General features: G+C 38.4%; 1 pseudogene; it reads right to left on the bottom strand.

Moving 5' to 3' along the window:
- Positions 1-4,125: 4,125 nt before the first annotated feature.
- Rpl10a-ps11 (ribosomal protein L10A, pseudogene 11) lies at positions 4,126-4,681 on the bottom strand (annotated as a pseudogene).
- Positions 4,682-8,332: the final 3,651 nt, after the last annotated feature.

Genomic DNA, 8,332 nt, shown 5'->3' with positions numbered 1-8,332 from the left:
GATGACAAGTTTAGTGACTGTCAGACTAGTGCATCCAAGAGGTACCTGTCAGGGTAGGAGGGGGTGTTGAGTCACATCTCATGTGCCCGAGATGCTTCTGAGCTCTGCAAGTGAAGCTGACGTTGAACACCTAATCTTCCTACATTCACTCTCCAAGGGTGGAGAGTACAGGTGTGTCTACGCTTAGACTTCAGAAATCTGAACATAAATTTAGCACATTCAACATATCTCAGCTCAAAACATCGACATTTCCCTTAATGATTTCACTTTTTACACACTGGTTGGGTGGAAGATTGTATCTCTATTTCTAAAGAGGTCTGGGCTTCCTTGCTTTTTTAATTATTGATTTCTAGTTTCTTACTATGGCATTCATAAACACGCTTGTCTCCACCTCTTGAAACGCATTGGTCCTTTGTGCCTCTTGGTATATGCTAGTCCAAAAACCTTCCATGTGCTCTGAATAAAGGCTGTGAGGTTGGGATAAAAGGTGTGCAAGTTCAGTCAGACAGTCCTGCTGTGTTGTTCAAATTTCCTATGTATTGGGTATTTCTCCTTGTATCAATTGAGAGGAATGTAATTAAAATAAAACAGTTTATTTGACTTTTAATTTTTCTCCTTCCGCTTCCATTAGTTTTTGCATTGAGTAATTGAAACTATGTTTTCAGGAGCATAGAACTTCAATGCTACTGTGTCTCTGCTGAGTTGACCCACAGTTACCTTGTAAGGCATCAGTGCATCTTAGTAACAATGTGCTTCTCTACATCACCTGTTCCTAATTTGTGTGGCTACATCACTTGGCTTTGCCCAGTACATGGGATGTGTTTCCAGTTTTTCAGGGTCTGGACCCTTGTTTAGTTTATTGTATTTTGTAATGAACATCTATCTTCTTTTTGCTTCTCCGTATTCTGTATTTGGTTTCTCTTGATTCTGGTGTTTTCAGATCTGATCTCAGTCTGTAGCTTGGGTTGGTCTTGTATTCAGAACCCTCTACTCTTTCACCTGCTGGACTTGCACACAGGCACCATGTCCCCTAATCAGCTAATTTAATGTAGTAACATTAAAAGAAATCATTGACAGAGTTGGGACTAGACCTCCCATCCCACTGTTGTAGTCCCTGTCTGTGGACTTGCAGTTTTGTTCCCCACTCACAGCTTTGGATTAATCCACACCAGTGTCTGCCCACTTTCCTTTGTTATCTCAGTTTTTCCGTCTTATGTTGACTTTTATATTCTTCTAAATCCTAAACAACTTAGGCTTAATTGTGAGACTATAGCTATCTAGTCTTCAAGTCCATCAGAGACATGAGAAAAAATAAATATTATCTGAGTGCGCAAGAAGTTAAGAGGAAGCAGCTTCCAAAACTATAGAAATGACAGAGGAACTGACTGCCTGGATAGCCACCCAGGGTTTATCTATATTGTTGGGGCATCATGTTTGGCCTTCTGGCCCAGAATATCTGACAGACTTCTGTGAAGCAGGAATATTGAAGCACTTGCCTACCTTATCCCTGCAAAGCTTGTCAGTCGACTTTCCTGCATCTTGTTTGTCTAATTTGGACAACATTCTGTTTGCAGTTGAAGCAAGGGCAGTTTCTTGCCCAGTGACAACTCACCACATTTGAAGCAGGCTCCATAAGGAAGTTCTTCTATACTCATCATTTTCTTTGAAGTAGAATGGGGGTGCTGCCGGGAACACGCAGGTCTTATTGTCAAAAAGACACTTTATTAATAAAACATTCCTAAATGCAATATTCTGAAGGTCTCTGAAGTTTTTGAATATATTTGAATTGTTTCTAGATGTTTGCTATTTGTTTAATCTAGGAACTATATATCTGTAATTAACTAAACTAGTATCTAACATCACTTAAGTTTGACTATTTGCTACTAAGTTGAATTTTAAAACTACCCTTAAAAGTTTCTAATAGCAGCTTTCAAAATACTAGAAACTTATATTGAATTTTAAATAATTACATAGATACAATGCCTTAAACAAGAGTTGAAACACACACACACACACACACACACACACAGCACATCACATTGTAACAATATATGACTTTAATCTGTATAGATATACAAAAGTCTATTATATAAAAATATTTGACTTGTTGATGTTCTTTGCTCTAAAAGTAGATTAAATAAGAGAAAAAGAAGAATAAAGGAAAGAACTAGAAAAAGAAAATCTAAGCTCTCTTCTGTTTTCCTCCTCCCAAGACTTGCAACCATCCGTTCTAATGATGACAATTACCCATCATCCATTGAACAGTCAAAAAATCACCCCACATCTTAGGAGTGGGAGTTTTTCTCTCTTAAATTGATTCCTGCTGTGTGTAGGCATTGTTGTTATTTTTTGGAGCCCCAAAGAAAATTGGAATATTGGTAAGTTTTAAGAAAGCTAGCTGCAACATTGCTGTCCAGTCTCTGTGTGGTGGGAATGTTCCAGGTTTAAATGTAGCCAGGGTTGGAACAGTTAGTGATGCTGGACAATCGAACTAAACATTTTGAAACTGTCTCAGATTCAGATTTTTTGAGGAAACAGCTATAAGGCAATCAGAGGTAGGCTCAAGCAGGATGCTGGAATAAATATGTCGCAGAATCTCAGCAACCTTTTCAGCAACCCTGAGGGTGAATTTTGCCAAAGCCATTTTAACTTCATCAATGTCTATAAATATGCAAATGTTCACAAGTAACATACAGTTCTGCAATGACATATATATGGAATGTACAATGTGCACAGATCAGTTAAAGATGATTCTTTGTTCTCTGTTCGAGCAGGTAAGGCTTCTGCCTTTGTAAGTTAGCTTGGATTGTATAACACAATTGTAATATAAATTTCTGCTTTTCCCATTTGAAATAATGGCATGATTGAGTCCCAAGGATTCTGTAGACAAGATTTATTGGCTATGCTTAACTGAAGTTCTGACTGGAGAGATGCTCATTTCTCAGCCAGTCTCAGAGGTGTTCCCACGTAGAGGGATCAGCACTACATGTTTCCTGTTTAGTTGGACTTCTTGATTTCTTTCTCATCTGCAGTCAGGCTCTTCATGGGTCTCCCCCCATCAAATCTGATTTTTGAAGAGAATCCACAGCTTTAGTTTTTCCTGTGGAAACAAATACAAAACTTCTTCCCTAGTGTAACAGGCTTTCCTCCTTCCATTCCGAAGTTAGGAAATCCTTAACATTAACAGGGTGTTTTAGTTCAACAGGTTTTCCCCTAATCCAATATCTTGGCAGCTGTTGATTTTTGTTCATTAACATTCAAAATTTTCATAGTTAGCATTATGAAAGCATTATGTAATCTTTCTCTGGAACATGCTATTTCCCCTATAAAGGGTGGTTAGGTCCTTTGATAATCATGTGACTTATAGGATTGTAAGATATACCTGTATAATATATTCTATGCCATAATGTCTAAATATTTTTTGGATACATAGGTTGGAGCATCATCAGCTTCAATCTCTGATAAATGCATAATCTCAGAATCATTCTTTTCAGAATTTAAGGCAAAAGCCCATGGGAATTCTGAATATGTATCAATTATATAATGTATCAACATATGTATATATTTTAAATTTTCAAATTCTCTAAGGTTGCTTCAAGTATAGCCAGCACTATTAGCTTAGCATATCATACCTCTATGGGTTGCCATTCTGATTTCTCAAGCCTTTGTTATATTTTTCTCCTGTGGATTTTCTTTATTTGCCATTGATGTATGGTTCCAGATTGGCTTCTTCTGAAGAGTCTTTATGTTCACTGAAAGAATCCTCTCATCTCTGTTCCATAGCATGTAACCAAGCATTCTATCTTTCAGTCCTTCTTACCTAAGTCTGATTTATCCTGAAAATTCTTAAAGAGTATATATAAGATTGAAATAATAACCAAATACATAATTATTTCTATGCTGATAGTCAAAATAAAACTATATGAAGTCCAAATATTCTCTTTCCTTGTATTCTCCATTTCCTTCTTCCTTCCTTCCTTTCTTTCTTTCTTTCTTTCTTTCTTTTTTTCTTTCTCCTTTCCCTCCCTCCCTCCTTCCCTCCCTCCCTCCTTCCCTCCCTCCCTCTCTCTCTCTCTCTCTTTCTTTCTTTCTTTCTTTCTTTCTTTCTTTCTTTCTTTCTTTCTCTTTCTTTTTTTTTTAAGATGGCAGCCGTGGTTTATTGGAACATCTTAATACAGATGCTGTGGCTTGCCCATGTTGCTCTTGAGGTACAAAGCCCAGATGTTTTGCAAGTTTTTCTTGGGCAAGGACACCAAGAAATTGACAGCCAGGTGGATGTTGTAGACCGGCTCATCATCAGTCATTTTCATGTGGCCGAAGGCACCTTCTTCATCTGGAATTTGATTGTGGATTTCACCTCATCCACTTTGGCCACCATGTTTTCATTGTCAGCAGGGAGGGGAGCTCTCCAGATTTTGTTTAAATCTGGGTCCAGGATATGTGGAATCTGCTTGATCAGAGACTCAGGCCAAAAAGACATCATACTTCTTGGCCAGCTTTTTGATCAACTTCCTGTTCTTATTAAGCTTCTTTAGCACCTCGATGTCCATGTCGGGGATATCCATGACCTCGACTTCATCACAGTGCTGCTGGTCCCCCAGGATGTACACCGAGAACTTGGGGCAAGGGGTAGCCTTAAGCCTGGTGGTGCCCGAGAAGCGTTTGTCCTTCTGAGGGTCATAGTTTTTTCAGGCTGATCTGCAGCTCCACCTTCTCCAGAAACTTGTGGCGCTTACGCTGGTTCTAGTGCAGGACTTCTCGCACTGCCTCTTACAGGGTGTCGCATGAGTCTTTGCTGCTTATTGTAGCTCCTGCTCGGGAACCGGAAAAGCAGATTCTCCATTTCTTAACATAGAAAAATATTTTCTTTTTAATCTCTCTCCTTCCTTTGCATATTTTACTTTATTATTTTCTAATTATTTATGTTTATGTGATTGTTTATACCCAGTTTCTTTGCTTTCTTTAGTACTTCAGCACATTTTCAAGCATACTGTACCTGTTCAGAGGTTTTTCTCAGTCTGGGCCTAGCTTCTGTCCTGGATCCATTCTCTGCCATGCAGGCCAAACCTTAAAGGACCGAGCCACCCGCCATGATTGACCAGACAAAAAGAGGCATTTCCACCTTGCTGTGAGGTTCTCAGTGGTATCTACCGTGACTGGGCCAGGAAACTGTGATCTCTGCCTATCCAGAGTGCCAGGACTTCCCGGAGACAGAGCCTGCTGCTCAGCTGATGCACCTGCCTGCTGAGCCAGACGTTCACAGGCCCCATTCAGTATCCAGCAGCCAGCAGCCAGCCTTGCTGTACAGCAGAAGCTTTAAAGGAATTGTACTAGGCGTCTTTCCATTTCCAGTCCCCAACCAGCTAGGGAAGTGCTTTCCACCCAAGACTTTGCTTAATACCTGGATCTTTTGCTTTAAACTTGAATATTTAGGTTTGGATTACATGACTACCACATTGGACACTATTTGTAACTGCAGGCTTTTTTTTTACCTGCACTGTGGTCCCTAAAATAATGATTCTGAGACATTATTTATAAATAAATGTCTGTCCACAAGCTTTGACTTGCTCCCCAGCTAGCTCATAACTTAGTTATCTTGTCCATCCTACTTTGTGAGTGCCACATGGCTGATTACCTCTCCTCAGTTTCAGGTGTCTGTCTCCACAGAGTTCTGGGTGAACCTTTCCATGCTTGACTATCCCAGAGTTCCTCTCTCCTCACCAGAACTCCCACTTCCTATTTCCTGCCTCTGTTGATAAGCCATCAGCTTTTTATTGGCAGGTGATGCTACTATATCATACACAAGAGATTCTCTCCACACTTAACTATGTTCCTATTTTGTTAAATTTCACTGTAAACATTCATACATTCTTCCTATAATTAAGGAACTTTAATCTGTAGATGCTTACTGCTTATACATAGAAATATAATCAGTTTTCATATACTCACCTTTTTATCCCATGCCTTCAGAAACCTGCAGATTATTTTAGGTACATTTTCATGAATTCACTATAATTGCTAGAAAAATCACGTTGATATTTGTAAGAAAATTCCTCTGTATTTCTTTCTTGACCATCTGAATACCTTCATTTCCTTCGTAGTCTTTCTGAGCTGAGTAGATTCTTCAGGATAAGTTTAATAAAACTCAGTGAGATCAAACATTTTTGGTTTTTGTAAAAGGATCAATGTTCACCATGAATAATTATGCAATTCATTTTCTTAAATGATCTTTGGAATATTAAATTATTTTTAAATCTGACCATTTTATTATCCCTCTTTTAGTTTTCTTTGTATTGCACAATATTTGATAGCATTTCCCCTCTCATTTATGATATGCATGATTTATAAGGCCTTTTAAAAAAAATCAGTTTAACCTTAAGTGCATAAATTCATTTTAATTTTTCCAAGAAATCAAGTTTATTCTACTTTTGTACTTTGTTTTCAATTTCATTGCTTCCTATTGGTTTCATTTGGTTCAATTTCATTCTAATCCCATCCTGATTATTTTCATTTCCTTTGTTTTATTAAGAGTTTTAATGTAAAAATTGATTCAATACCTTAGGTACAATGGACAACTTAAATAATGTTTTTCTCCTCTGTTTTATTTTTAAATCCCTATTTTTCTCTTGTCTTAATTCCCAAATGTTTGTGGGTTACCTTAGAGTTACTCTTACTTGTTTTAGCTTCATTTTCTTGTGTTCAGAAGATGCACACCCATATGCACACACACACTCACATGCAGTCACTCACATACACACATACACACTCACATACACATTCACACACATACACACATTCACACAAACACACACTAATGCACACATACACACTCACATGTACACACATATACACACTCACACACATACATGCATGCACACACACATGTGCAAACATAAACACATTTTAAGTTATCTTAAACTTACTGAGTTTTTCGAAACACATAATCTACCTTATTATCCTGTTGATGCTTGATCACATTCAGAACACATTCAGCTGTTTGCTGAGTAGTTCTAAAAGGCCCCATGTTCTTGCTAAGCCTCTTTTGTGCTATAGTAGGTTGAAACATATCTTGTGAGTTATTAATTGAAGGTTCTACCAATGTTTCCTATAAGTTTAAAGATCTGCATTTAGCTGTATTTGTTAGAATATCCATGTCCTATGCAAAATTGCCCCTTCATTGTGGAGAAAATTCTTCTTCCCCCAAATAATAGTTTATTTTAAAATAACTTTTTCTCTTTTTCTTATTTTGTTATAGCCATCAATCCCACTTTGTGCTTTCTATGTAGTCTCAGATGGGTAGATTTCCACTGGAGTAGGAGACTAACAGAGCTCCCTTCTTTTATTGAAACAGATTGTTTTTTCATACATTATATCCTGATTATAGTATCCCCCTCTACTACTCTCAATTCCTTCTTAACTCAAAACATCATTAGCATCACTTTCCAGCTCTGCAGTTTCATAAGCCTGACATATGGCTTCTAACCTCTTCACTTCTCTGAATATTCCTACCTCCCAAACTCTTGTAACAGCCAATTAAACTTTGGGCACTAAATGGCCTTTTTGTTATTTTAGGCCAAAACTTCCAACTTTTTTCCACTATTCTCCCCAAAACAACATGATCAAATCTGTCATAACAATATTTCACTGTTTTGTACCAAATTCTGTTCTAGTTAAGTTTCTCTTGTTGTGATAAAGACCATAAGCAAAAGCCACTCAAGAACTCAAGAAGGAAAGGGTTTATTTGGCTTTCAGGCTTCAGTCATTCATCTACGGAAGTCAAGACAGTCACCCTGGGTTGTTCCCTGGAGGTAGGACTGAAGTAGAGTCTGGTGACAATCAGTGCTGACAGGCTTGCTCTCTCTAGCTTGCTCAAATGGCTTTTAAAGTACAATTTCATGACCCATTCAGGAAAGACATTGCCCACAGTGGACTGGGAACCCCACATCAATGATTAATCAAGGAGACGCTCTACAAATGAGGCCACCATCCAATGTAAACGAGGCAATTCATCATTTAAGGTTCTTTTCCATCACGTATCAATTCAACTACCATGGTGAGTCATCAAGATTGCGTTGACTGTTGAGAGCAAACGAGCACCACCAGTAAAGAGAAGTTTGCATATGACCTGATGGTGTGAAAGTGAGGTTGGTGAGATGTCTCAGAAGGAGGAGATTCACAGTGTGATGTCCTTTTGTGGAATGCGGAGACAGGCCAGAGGGCAAGTACGGATAGATAGACATGAGGCTGGCTGTGTGAGAATGGAAATCCATGGGTGGAGAACTTCCTGCATGCACAACGTTTGGACCATGAGCTAGACAAAATGGTACTGTCC

Source organism: Rattus norvegicus, chromosome 1, assembly GCF_036323735.1.
Source record: "Rattus norvegicus strain BN/NHsdMcwi chromosome 1, GRCr8, whole genome shotgun sequence".
NCBI classification, from domain to species: Eukaryota; Metazoa; Chordata; class Mammalia; order Rodentia; family Muridae; genus Rattus; species Rattus norvegicus.
Note: the sequence above shows the minus strand (reverse complement) of the source record. Positions and strands in the feature narration are given on the sequence as shown.